Source organism: Pleurodeles waltl, chromosome 1_1 (genome assembly GCF_031143425.1).
Source record: "Pleurodeles waltl isolate 20211129_DDA chromosome 1_1, aPleWal1.hap1.20221129, whole genome shotgun sequence".
NCBI lineage: Eukaryota > Metazoa > Chordata > Amphibia > Caudata > Salamandridae > Pleurodeles > Pleurodeles waltl.
The window spans coordinates 69077998-69091277 of record NC_090436.1 but is presented as its reverse complement, the minus strand read 5'-3'; positions in this window follow the sequence as shown (position 1 = coordinate 69091277).

Here is a 13280-nt window from a genome sequence, read left to right as displayed (position 1 = left end):
CCTGGAACCTGGCCAGGACCGTCGCCATCGTCTCCTGGGAGTGGTGGTATGCTCCCATGATGGAGGTGAGGGCCTCGTGGAGAGTGGGTTCCCTGGGCCTGTCCCCCCCTGTCGCACAGCAGCCCTCCCAGTTCCCCTGTTTCCCTGGGCCTCTGTCCCCTGGACCGTGTGCCCACTACCACTGCCCCAAGGTCCCTGTTGTTGTTGGGGTGGTGGGTTAACCTGGGTGCCCTGTAGTGGTGGACACACCGCTGATTGACGTGTCCTGGAGACAGAGGCATGGGCCCGCTGGGTGGGTGCTGTGCTGGTGTTCCCAGAGGGGGGTAGGTCTGCTGTGGCCTGTGGCTGTCTGAGGGGAACCGACTGTCCCGAGGTCCCCGATGGGCCGGGCTGGTCATCTGGGTCCAGGGAGACAGAGCTGCTGTCATCACTGGGGGCCTCTTCTGGGGGTGGAATGGACATTTCTGGACCCTCCTGGGCGGTGTGGTGGCGTTTGGGTCCTGCAGGGGTATAAGAGTATGGTTATTGCTTCTGTGTGTGCCATAGCGTGCAATGGGTGGGTGCCCGTGTACCCCAGTGCTGGCATTCCTTTGTGGGGGCTGTTGTGACGGCGGTTTGTGGGGGAGATGGGTATGTGCAGTGGGCATGCTTAGGTGATGGGTGTCGATGGTTTGTGGTGGCATGCAGGGTTTGGTGTTGGGATGGGTGGGTTGTGATGGTGAGACATTAGCAAGGAGGATGTGTGATGGGGTGGGGGGGAGGGTGGGGGTATGAGTTGGCATGCTGGTGGGTGGGGGGGATGAAGTAGTTGAGATTAGACTTACCAGAGTCCATTCCTCCAGATACTCCTGCGAGGCCCTCAGGATGCAGGATGTTCAAGACCTGTTCCTCCCATGTTGTAAATTCTGGGGGTTGAGGTGGGGGTCCGCCGCCAGTCTTCTGCACCGCGATGTTGTGCCTGGATACCATGGAACGCACCTTCCCCCGTAGGTCGTTCCACCGGTTCCTGATGTCGTCCCGATTTCGTGGATGCTGTCCCACAGCATTGACCCTGTCTACTATTCTTTGCCATAGCTCCATCTTCCTGGCAATGGTGGTGTGCTGCACCTGTGTCCCGAAGAGCTGGGGCTCTACCCGAACTATTTCCTCCACCATGACCCTGAGTTCTGCGTCTGAGAACCTGGGGTGTCTTGGGGGTGCCATGGGGTGGTGTGGATGAGGTGTGGGGTGGTGTTTGCGGTGATGAGTGTGGTGAGTGTAGTGGTGTGTGGTGTTTTGTGCGTGGTTGTTGTGTGCGTGATGGTGTAGTGTGCCTCTGTGTGATGGTGTTCTCTATTCTGTGCTGTCTCTCTCTGGGCTTCGTCTCTGATTTGTGGTCGTAGGGGTTTGTGGGTGATGTGGGTGTGTGTTTTATAGATAATTGGGTGTGTGGGAGTGTTGTGTGTATGTGTCTCAGGTGTATGTATTTCAAATTGTCCAATGTGCCTGTGTTTTGGAGCTGTATGTGTATTTTGAGCGCGGCGGTGTGTACCGCCAATGGAATACCGCAGTTGAAAGACCGCTGTGTGGATTCGTGGGTCGTAATGGCATGGGCGTATTTCTGTTGGCATGACGGTGGAGGTTTGGTCTTCGCCAGTTTAACGCTGGCCGTTGGTGTGGCGGACTTTTGTGGATGTCGGGTTTTTGGCGGTTTGCCTCTTGAGGGTCAGAATGACCGTGGCGGTTTACCGCGACCACGGCGGTGTTGTGGAGGCCTTCTGACCGGCGGTAAGCGCCTTTTACCGCCGAGGTCAGAATGACCCCCTATGCCTCCCTAAAAGCTTAACATGATTTTCCCGAAACCTTGGAGTTTGCCAATGCTTGTTTGAAGATGTTTCGGGGTTCTAGTGAGAGAGTGAATGAAATAGGTTTTGCGCTTGCACAGCTTAAGCAGATCGCACATGAATTGTGATGTTTGTGAATGGACAGGGAGTCTGCGTACTCCAAATGAAGTTTTTTAGGGAGTGTGCGTAAGAATGTGAGTAGGGAAGTTGTAGGACTTCATATGTGTGTGGCGCTTTGTGCTAAAAAATTGTCCACGTTGTTGTTGGTATATGGGCCCTGCGTGGTCAAAGACTCCGGAGTTTTGTGAAAGTGTATGAGATACTTGGTTTATGTTGCAGCTTGTCTGTTTAATAGGTCAATCGGGCATGGTTGACAAACTCAGAGTGCGTGTTAAAGTGAGTGATAGGCTTTTGACGGAAATTTGGCGAGTCCTATGTGCACCAAGAGGATCCAATGATCAGTAGAGAGTAGAATCTGCTGGTCAAATTTTGCTTGCAAATCAGGGAAACTGAGTTCAAAGGAGTATCTGTTAGAGCGAAATGCTGCAGTTGAAAATTCAGTAAGGTTTCTGAAGTGAGCGTTACCTACCTGTAGTAAACAGACAAGTTGTTTGTTGATTTTTATTTAGTGCTTGCAATATTTGCATTTAGTTTTGCGCTGATCTGAGTTTGAGAGGGCAAGCCAAAAGGCTTTGTCAGCTGCTGTACGTGTGAGTGTGACATCACTAGAGTCGCACTGGAATAGGTTGGTTAGTGAGAAAGGTCGCAAACGGATTGGTGGACAACCGTGAAGAAGGTAGAAGAAAAGGATTTTGGGACTGAAATTCACATCCTGATTTGATTGAAGTAGCTTAAATTATAGAAATTATTTTTTTCAAAGCTTTAAAGAGTGCCATAAGGGGAGATATGTTCATTCCAGCTAGAACAGGAGAAATTACACCAAGAGAAGGTATACCTGCATAAATTGTATTTGAAGAACAAGGTGTTGCGCCACGTCTTTGGCTGAAACAATGGTTCAAAGAAACAGAGACAGACATGAGCTTAGCATTTCCTGCCAATGGAACATTCAATTTGAGGATTTTAGAGAACTTGAGGAGAGTACTGTATGATTCAAAACCTCCCCCGAGACCTGCACAGTTGAAGCATTAGCTATTTGGGAATTAGTAGCCAGACAGCAACAGAAATTTGAGAAGAGAATGAGAAAGGCTGAAAGGACTTTAGCTGAGGCGAGATGGGGTAATGAGCAGAAATTTTGGCGAGCTGAGACTTTACATGAAATTATTTTTTTTCCTGCAATTACACAAGAGACCGCGAGTGAGGCTAAAAAAAAGTATTAAGAAGAGGGATTCCTATCCTTTGGATGACAAAGAGCAGAAATCAAAGAAGTATAGGAACACTTTGACTTTGGATGACATGATGACGAGTTATTTTGCAATTATTGAGGAATTAGCGCCCACCATATGCAGCGTTTGAGGCAGGTTCAAGGACCACTGCAGACACTACATCTCCAATGCCTATTGAATTTACACAGAGACAGATACAGGTTAGCCATAATGACCCTACCACTTAAGCGATTCAAATGCTGCACATTGACAAGCTGAGAATTTACCCAGATGTACCTATTATAGATACTCTAACAAACCTAGTAGTGCTAACAGGACAGACTGCCCACATGAGACAGGTTTATCAGAATCCAACATTGATCCAGATAGAGTGTACCACAAATTTTATGTCCCCGGTACAAACACAGATGATCCCGAGATACACCCCATAACAGGGTCCCAGATGGAGATGTCTGCATTGACAAGTCAGAATACAGCATTAATGTACCCGAGAGATCCAAATGTCCGACCAAGTCCAGATGCCATGTCAGTACTGGTTACCATAGGTCCAGTTATACCATTGTTTGCCCAGGGACACGATAAGAGCAGTGAACTGAAATTACTGAACCTAAGCATAGAAAGGGAGAGGGCTAATGAAAACGCAAGAATGATGACTCCCATGAGACCGACATTTGATGGAACAGGCCCTTTGATAGATTTGAGTTCTTTTAGGACTACTCCAAATAATCCAGGGAGATTTGACATAGGTTTCCATCCAAGGATGGTAACACCAGAGACCCCGAGCCTAAAGTTACAGTAAGTGCCAAGTATGAGCAATAACAACATTTCATTACAAGGCTTAACAGCTCAGCAGCTAACTGATTGGTTGGAGAAGTTGAGTAGCACACAAGGAGATACCAGCGGAGGAAGTGCTCTGAATTTAACCAGGCTTAGACTAGAAGCAGAAGACTTAATTGAAGGAGCAATGGGAACAGACATAATTGACTCATACCGTCAAGCGGAGTTGCGTCATTTGTGCAAATTGATTACCAATAAACTAGGAATAGTACATCAGAAATTAGCAGATCTGGCAGAGAAATATGATGTGGAAATTGAGAAAACAAAGGATTTAAAGAGGAGTTACAGGTTAGAATTTGACTCAAAGGAGTTTGAGAACATGAGGATACCGGGAATGAAAATTCACATTAGGGAATTACTTCAGAACATTCAAACATGGGGAGCATTAGATAAGTGGGAAGGCAGGCGGGTAAAGAAAACAGACAAGAAGAAAAGGGATTCTGGGAATCTTACTGCAAATGGGCAGCAGATTGAGGACCCAGTGAAAATATTACCAATGATGGAAATTCCAGGAGAGAATTTTGTTCATGTCCCTTGGAGCAGGAGTGACATATTATCGTTTACCAATGATTATCCCAGGTTGAGAGAGAAGCCAGTGGAATTGTACCAGCAAATAGATCGATGTGTGAAGCTTGCAAAATGCGTGTGGGAGGATTTAAACACCCTGTTAGAAATAGTAGTTCCAGCAGACTCATGGGTCGAATGCAAGAGGAGTGTAGATTGGCCAAGGAGAGAACCTCAGAGAGATCTGGCTACAGATGCATCATCTCCTGATGTAATGAAATCTTTCTATAAGGTGATTGCATTTTTGAATATGAGACTTTCACCCAAGAACATTGATTGGTAGAGAATAGACAGGACAGCTCAAGAAGGGAAAGAGTCGATACATGCTTTTTAAGAGCGATTATTGCAGACATTTAAATATTACAGTGGGACAGAAAAAATTGAGCCAAAAGACGTGATTCACTTTGTGTTCAGATTTGTTGAAGGGTTGAAACCTGAAATTAGCCAGATGATTACGAGTCATTTGATTTGCTGGCAAGAGAAGCTGCAGATTGATGAAGTGTTGCAGTATGCAAAGTGCTGTAGTGATGAGATTGAGTTGAAGCAGAGAAAGATTAAAGAAAAGGCAATGGTGATGAAGATTAAAGTGACACAATTGGGAATGCAGGGAAGTTTTCCGCAGCAGCAGCAGGGAAACATATGAAAGGTGAAAGGTAGAGGTGGTGGTGGAATTGGAAATGTGAATCGTGGTCCTGATTTGAATACTGTGGTTGTTCAGAATGATGTGCAAGGGATGAAGAGGATGTTACCTTGTCACGCTTGCGGAGGCCTCGGGCATTGGAAACAGAAGTGTCCGATGTTAGGTCAGGAAGGTGTTGTTCAGCAGATGAATGAAATCAATTATTTTCCAAATATGAGAGGACCAAGAATGAGAGGTCAAAATCCAATTAAATTTCCAAAGTAATGTGAACCAAATAGAAGGTTTCCAGACTATGCAAATGCCACATTTGCAGATGGCCCAGTTACAGCAAATGGAATCCCGAGTCCAAATGGCACCTAGCCAACAAATTTAGATACCTCAAGCCCCAATGGAGCAGCAGCAGGTGATGCTTTCTCAGCAGGTCACAGGTCAAAGGCTTAACCAGAGTAATTACACAATACTCTAATACCCACTACACAATGAAGATGAAGCAAATGATGATTGGGTGAGAGTTCAGACGAGGAGGAATGCGTGCTAGAAGCTTCGTTCGAAGTGAATCAAAAGGGTCCATACATGAAGGGAAAGGTGATGGCTCACAAAGTCTCATTTTTAATCAATACAGGTTCTACACGCTCTCCAGTGAGGACTGCAGAAGTTCCAAATGTGCCTCTTTCAGGGAAAATAGTACATATCATAGGAGATGCAAATAAGTATTTGACAAACCCGATTACAGAACCAGTTCGGGTTAAAATTGGAAATTTTAAAGGATTACCCAAATTCGTAGTGTGTGACTCAAGTCCGGTTTCCTTAGTAGGGAGATCCTTGCTATGCAAAACAAGATGTACGATCACTTGCTCGAACTATGGCATTGCCATCCAGAGAAACAGTGATGATGAAGACAAATTGCTTGATGAAACACGTTGTGATACAGAGAATGAGGAGTACCCTTTGATACGTTTCTTTGCAGTCTTTACAATGCGAGATCTACCCTCTGACTTACAGGGAATAGTTCAAATGAAAGTGCGGGATTTTACAGGAAAAGACATTGGTCTAATCAAAGGCATTGGGCCAGTTAAGTTCCCAGTCAGACCAAATGCAATTTTTACCCGTCTACCCCAATACCACATGACACAATTGAAGGGATTGCACCTATAATTGCAGAATTCGTAAACCAAGGAGTTTTGAAAGAAGGACTGAGTAGTCTGTGTAACTTACCAATAATGGGACTGCAAAAACCTTTTGGGGAATTTTAGATTGTTCAGGATCTGAGGAAAGTAAATGACATTGTGATTACATGTTGTCCCCTGGTGCCAAATCCAGCAGTGATATTGTTTCAGATCCCATGCGATGCTGAATGGTTCACTGTAGTGGACCTGTCACAAGCACTCTCTTTTGTACCTCTTCATGAGGATAGCCAGCTTCTCTTTTGCTCTTAATTCATGGACAGAGTCTATTGTTGGTGCAGAATTCCACAAGGATTTTCAGAGTCACCATCCATTTTTAACCAGATACTAAAGACAAATCTGGAGTCATTGGAATTTCCTTTCCAGTCGACTTTGGTACAGTACATTGATGATCTGTTGATTGCTTCAAAGACAAGAGAAGCATGCACATATGAAACTATCGCTTTGTTAAATCACTTGGGAAAGAATGGGCATATAGGGGCATATTATACTCTGTTTGCGCCGGATTTGTGTCATTTCTTTTATGCAAATCCGGCGCAAACTTAAGTCCATATTTATATTTTTACATTAGACATGTCTATCGCCAAGATATTGGAGTTAAAGTCATTTTTTGCCTGCGTCAATGAGATGCGTTACCAAACAAAAAATTACTCAAAGGCCCTAGCGCCTTATTTATCCTCCTGTGCAAAAATCAAGCACGGAAGGAGGAGGGCCTTAAATAATGGCGCTAAGCCTGCTTAGCACCATTATTTAACGCCTGGGTCAGGGCCGGCGTTAGGGGACCTGTGGGCCTTTTTCCATGGTCACAGACCATGGAAACAGCCCACAGGTGCCCTTCCCTGCCCCCAGGGACATCCACACCCACCCACACCCACACCTGGAAGACACCTAAGGATGGGGGGACCCATCCCAGGTAAGTCCAGTTAAGTATTTTAATTTTTTTTGCAAAGTGCCATAGGGGGGCCTAACTTTGGCCACCTTACATGGCACAGTGCCCAATGACCATGCCCAGGGGACTTATGTCCCCTGGGCATGGCCATTGAGTGGGGGGCATGACTTCTGTCTTACTTAGACAGGAGTCATGTCCATGGGGGTTGTGCATGGAAATAATTACACTAATCAGGTTAGAGTCATTTTTTGGACTCTAACCTGACTAGCACCATTCTTTCACGCACAACCTCCAGTTTTCCGTACGCCTCCCCCACCCCGTTAGCATCAATAATTTTGACACTAACTGGGCCTCACCGCCGGCTAACGTCATAGCTTAAATATGACACCTGGCTGGCATCCAGGAATGGCGCTAGCCAGCGGTTCACTTTTTGACACAAACCTGCGTTAACGTAGGTTTTTGTCAAAAAGTATAAATCAGGGCCAAAGTGTCCCCGGCTAAATTACAGTACTGTCAGAAAGAAGTAAAGTATTTGGGTCATCATATTGAGAAGGGTGCTAGGAAAATTTCCAGGGAGAGGATTACAGCTATATTACAGATGAATCCACCTGTTACACAAAGAGATGTGAGAATGTTTCTTGAAATGGTGAGCTATTGTAGTCAGTGGATTCCCAACTTTTCAATCATTTCAAAGCCATTGCAGAAGCTGACCCACAAAGAAGTTACTGATCCCTTAGTGTTAGACCAAACCTCTAAGAAAGCCTTTAATGATTTGAGAGCGAGTCTGTGCAAAGCCCCGGCTTTGGGAATGCCTGACCACACAAAACCCTTCATGTTGTTTTGTCATGAGAGTGATGTATGTTCTTTGTCTGCTTTGACACATGTCCATGGTGGTGTAAACCACCCAGTCGCATCTTTTTCAGCTACTTTCGACCCAGTCACAGCAGCACTACCTGGCTGTTTGCGCACAGTAGCAGCGGTTGGACTGAGCCTCACTCAGAGTGAGAGCATTGTGATGGGACATCCTTTGACTGTCATGGTCTCTCACTCCATTAAAGATTTGCTACCTCGAACCAAGACCCAATATTTAACCAAGGCCAGACTGACTCGATACAAGACTGTAATCCTGGGTTCTCCGAATGAAACTCTGAAAAGGGGTTCCTATTCTAGCCACTTTTCTTCCAAATGAAAACGTTGAAATTGGTTAATTGAAGGAAATTGAACATCACTGTCTGAAAGCAACTAATTTGTGCTCAAAACCAAGATTTGACATTAAAGATACTAGATTGGAAGAAAATGACCAAATTATTTTTGTTGATGGTCTCTGTTTAAGGGCTAACATGGGAACATTGACAGCAGGATATACTGTGTGCACAATTTGTGGTACACTTGAAGCATCCTGGCTTCAAGGAGTGTATTCCGCTCAGAAGGCTCTATTAGTGGCTCTTACTAGAGCATGACATGTTTCTGCACAATTTGAAGTTACCATGTATACTGATTGCCAGATGGATTTGGAATAGTCCATGACTTTGGCCAGCTATGGTCACAGAATGGTTTCCTGACCTCTTCTGGTTCGACAGTTAGAAATGGTGAAAGAATCCATGACAAGCTTTACAAATGCCTGAGAAGATTGCTGTGGTGAAAAGCTTGGGAAATGGATATGCGGATCAAGTCGCAAGGTATTGCGCCCTGAATTGTATATCCTTCAAGGACAAATGGGAATTGTTGCCATGTACTAATTTTGTCTAGAGTGTGATTGATACTTGGGAAACGTTGAAAGAGCTTCAGTATAATGTTGATAAAGACGAGAAAAGAAATTGGTAAAGTTGAAATGTGTACAGCGAAAAGATGATGTTTGGGTGTCAGGAGAGGGACAAGTGGTTTTACCAAATAATTTGTTGACTCAAATGGCTAGATATTATGATGGTCAAGCACATATTGGAAGAAATGCCATGATTCGTACATTTAAACAGTTTTGGTTCAATCCAAAATTTAGACATGTTGCCGAAGCAGTTTAACACCGTTGCAGCATCTGTCAGCAGGTGAACGTGGGAAAGAGAACAGTGGGCAATTTGAGCCACATTGGAAGAGCGGGAGGTCCATTTAGCAGGATGCAGATGGATTTTATTGAGATGGCTGTGTGTGGAAGATTGAGACACGTACTGGTGATGGTGTGCATTTTAGTCACTGGATTGAGGCGTACCCCACACAAAGAAATGACAGTCTTACTGTAGCAAAACTGCTGCTTAGGGAACTAATACCTCTTTTTGGGTTGCATGTCTCTTTAGAATCAGATAGAGGAAGCCACTTCAATAATGATTCAGATGATATGGTGTTGAACTACTGCAAGGGTCTGGCTGATGTGGTTCGCGCTTTCTCTCATCATGTGGAAGCCAACACTCTACAACCATCTCAAGATCAAAGCCACAACCTGAGAACAGGAGATTGGGTTGTGTTAGAAAAATACGTGAGGAAGACTAGCTTGGAGCGTCGTGGAAAGGCCCATACCAAGTAGTACTGGTTACTACAGAAGATGAAGTGTGTGGGGGTCCTGAATTGGATTCACGCAAGCCATACTCGGAAAGTACCCTGTCCTCTGGATAATGAAGATGAGTTGTTAAGGGAACCAACAACTTCTGGAAGCTCTCCAGAAAAGTAGCAGGAAACGGGAGGATCAGAAACTGAATCTGAGCAGACCGAAGGTGGTTCAGGCACTCTTGTGATAGACGAAGTGGAAGACGTACAGGAGGATAACAGCAAACCAACCTCATATGAGAGAACAGGAGAGTCTAGTCAGAGGAGAGCTCTCCCAGAAGCAGACGGTCTTGAAGGACAAACAGAGCAAGTAACAAGCGCCGAAGAAGTGGAAGGATTGAGGCGGGTCAAAGTCAACACGATCTGACTCCTCCTACAGAAGTCTCAGAGAACTGGAGTCAAATTCCTGCAGAGCTAGGAGAAGTTGAAAGTTCAAAGATGAAAAGTGCATTGACCAAGGGTCCACTAAAAAGAGATAAAGGGCCGAAATCACAAGCCAACAGAAAAGAAGCAATTACAGTTACAGCAATTGAAAAAGAAATACATAGACACAACAAGAAAAGAAGATTTGAGCGATGGAGAGTTAATTGGAAATCAAAGATTTAAAAGAAAACAAATTGCAAGCAGAAGGTATGCAGGTCCTGAATGGCGTATGCAACGACAAGTGAATGGCAGAGTGGATTTCTGTCTTTTTGTTTTGACAGCGAGATTGCAGATCAATGTTTTGGCATGTGAAAAAGATCGATGAACTGTAATTTGTAAAGCTGTACAAGTGAAAAAGTGAAAAGAAACAATTGAAATTAACTGGAAGAGACATTCTGAATGAACTGACTTGACAAGCTGCTAAGCCAATTGTGACAGTAAGTGCTGATTTTGACAAGTTACCTATGTTGGCAAAGTCCTGGGAAGAGAGACTGAAAGTTGGAAACTTTTTGCATTAGGAGATTTTGTTTTGCTGCATAGCTATATATTTTTTACAGACCATGAGTAACCCAAACAAGCAAATTAGAGAGGGTAGGTATTGTAGATACATAGGTATTGCCTTGGCAATAACGCACAGGGAGATCTTTCTTCTAATGTGTTCTATCGTTTATTAGATGAACATGTTGAGACGATGAATGCAGGAGAGTGTTATGTATGCACGCAAATTCCTTCATCAGTAGAGGAAGGTATTACTAATCATAGCCTGTCATTAATATACAGGATTAGTTGCAGTCTTTTACTAACAAGATTCTATAACCAGGAATATATTCAATATTTCTTATTGAATCATAATGTGGTGTTTTCATTTGTTCCTGTAATTAAGTATTGGAGTAGAGAAGCTAAAGAAAATAATGTAGAATTAATGGGAGGTTTCTTTGAGCCTACATTAACATTTGGGATGGCTTACGCCCACTGCACCAACTTGATGTGCTTACTAACACCAGTAGAAAAGAGCTTCTTAGATTAGACTGATGACAGGAGAAAGGCACTGAAGGAGAAGTTAGAAAAGGGATTAGAGAAAAGAACATTTAAAAATGACTATGCATTTAGTGGAATCAAGACACAATGGGAAATAGCTTTAGATGCACAACACGTGGGAAGCTTTGTGTATATAGGCCTATATCTAGAACTGACACATTGTTTGTGGGAACGAGTGAATGTAGACATGTGTTCCTTTTCCAGAGTAAATTGACTTTTATGTAAAATGAACAAGACTGAGCAATTCCAGGAGTTTCTTACATTTTTGGACCAAATGTGTGTTACCATCTCTCAAGAGGATAGTATAGCACATGTTACTTGGGGATGGCCTTCCCAAACATTAATAAACTTAAGAACCTGCAAGTGTTATATCATGCTAGATCTAAGAGAGAATCTCCTTATGGCAAAATTGGGGAGATATTTGGAGCAATGATTCCCTCTGTGGGAGTTATTTTGAATTCAGTGAAAATTCGCACATTGTCTACTATTGTGGATAACATGTTGACTAGTTTTTCAGGAGCGATTATCCTAATGGATACAGAAATGGCTGCGGTAAGATCTATGACTTTTCAGAACCGCCTTGCGTTAGGCATCCTTTTAGCAAAGGAGAGCGAAGTTTGCAAATTGGTGAAATAGCAACATTGTTGCACTTTCATTACGGACAATAGTAAGAAAATTAGAAGCCTTATTAACCTCTTTGACAAATGGTAGCTCTGATTTGATCGAATTGAAAGAGCTTGGAGTTTGGGGAAAGGTTGGCAAAGGTTTTGCTTCTGTGGGAAATTGGCTGGGCAACCTAGGGAAAGGTATAATTTTCAAAATAATACAGATAATATTGATCAATGTGATTTGCATATTTGGAGCATGGGGAATTTATAAATTGTATCATGTGGCTAAAATGAAGAAGCTGAAGAATTGTCAGAGGAAAGAAGAAATTAAAATGGAAAAATAGTTTAGAAAAAAATTCAAAAAGGGAAAGAAGAATTGAAGGTTATGGTGAAACAACATTTTAGATGAACAAACATTTTGTATAGAATGATGTAAAGTGTGATGACATATTTAGTCATCAGATGAGGGATTGTGAAAGCTGAAGTCATTACTAATGATTTTGTTTATTAATGGTTAAGAATTTGCATGGAATTAGGTTAACGTGGAAAATAATGTGTGAATTGAAAAATGTTCCCTCTTGTGTGGCCGTCATGAATTACGTAAATGCTTGAGTGAATGCATATTATTATTAGTCATTGTGCACCTGTTGAGAAAAATGTATTAGTATGTCACATTAACCGTTTCATGTTATGTATTTGATTTATTAACTTCAGGCCATAAATTGGTCTGGTTTGTAAAATCTCATGGTAAGCTGAAATGTTTAAAAAAAGGATGGGAAAAGTATTATCAGACTAGAAAATTACTGCTTTATTGTTCACACTGCGCTGACCAAACCATTTGCAGATGTCTTTAACTTTCTCATGAGAACTGCTTGTAGAATCATGCTGTATTAGAAAATGCAACAAAGTAAACTTGATGCGTGAGACAGCGATGTTCCCAGGAATCATCAATGGATGCACTGACTAGAGTACGGATTGCAACAAAGGAGATACCTGAAGAGCCTGACGATGGGAACAGGAGAAGAAAAGCCAATCATCGACGTGTGAAAGGCAGTTTAGTTATAGCTTAGATTTGGGTTTTAGTTTCCATTGGATCCACTGTAGACGTATGATTATTTGACCAATGACTATGTGGGAAGATGTTTTTGGAAATTCTAACTGACTGGAATGAGAATTTGGGGCCATTTTTTGCCATTCTTCTTTTGCGCACTGTCTTATTGTGTGTGGGGAGCTGAACAGTTCCTGATGGTCCATCCTTTGCAACTATCCTCACGGAGTAAATTGTGTGAATGGTAAATGGTGCAGAAGCATAGAGCCTACCGTGTCTGAACCATTTTACTTTCAATGCCCCGTTACTGAAGCTGACCGGACAGATGTCAAACTGATGAAGAGATTT